Source organism: Triticum dicoccoides, chromosome 1A, assembly GCF_002162155.2.
Source record: "Triticum dicoccoides isolate Atlit2015 ecotype Zavitan chromosome 1A, WEW_v2.0, whole genome shotgun sequence".
Taxonomy (NCBI): domain Eukaryota; kingdom Viridiplantae; phylum Streptophyta; class Magnoliopsida; order Poales; family Poaceae; genus Triticum; species Triticum dicoccoides.
In genome coordinates, this window is record NC_041380.1 from 326423057 (window position 1) to 326424021 (window position 965).

Genomic DNA, 965 nt, shown 5'->3' on the forward strand with positions numbered 1-965 from the left:
TCGCCCCCCGGCCCCGCGGTCGCTGTTCCGGCTCGATCCGGCCTACCGCCCCCGCGCCTCACGCCGCCTGGCCGTGCCCTGGCTCTCCCCGCCGGCTGCCCTGGCCTCAGGCCTCGCCCCGCCGCTCCCTGCGAGCGAGCGCACGCACAGGGCCCGTCCCCCCCATCCCGGGTGGGCTCAGGCGCGTGCCCACAGCCCGTTACGCCCGCTAGGCCCCCTGGGTCTATGGCGAGGGGACCCCACCCCCCTGAAATGTTATTAAAAATAAAAAAAGGCTTTAAAAAAAGTAAATAAATAAATAATTAAAATATTAATTAATTAATTAATTAATTAATTAACTTAATTAATTTGTAGTTAATAAACCTAATCATTTTAGTTAGACTAACTAAACCTGATTAGTTAGTCTTAGACAATGACAACCGGGTCCCACCATCAGATTGACCCAGTCAACTGCTGACGTCATGCTGACGTCATGATGACGTCGGCGTGCACTATTCTGGATAATGTTAGAATTAATTAGTTAAAAAAATTCTAAAAATTAATAAAATCTTTAGAAAATCATATCTTTTAATCCGTAACTCGGATTAAAATATTTTCAACATGAAAGTTGCTCAGAACGACGAGACGAATCCGGATACGCAGTCCGTTCGTCCGCCACGCACCCCTAACATATCAAACTCGCAACTTTCCCCCTCCGGCTCCTCTGCCCGAAAACACGAAACACCGGGGATATTTTCCCGGATGTTTCCCCCTTCACCGGTATCGCCTATCCCTACGTTAGGTCACCCCTAGCACAACGTATTGCCGCGTCTTGCTTTGTGTTACATTTGATTGCTCTGTTATTTATTGTGTTCCCCCTCCGTTACTCCTTTCCGGTAGACTCCGAGACCGATGCTGATGCCCCTGTGGTCGACTACGTCACCGACGACCCCTCCTTGTCTGAGCAACCAGGCAAGCCCCCCCCC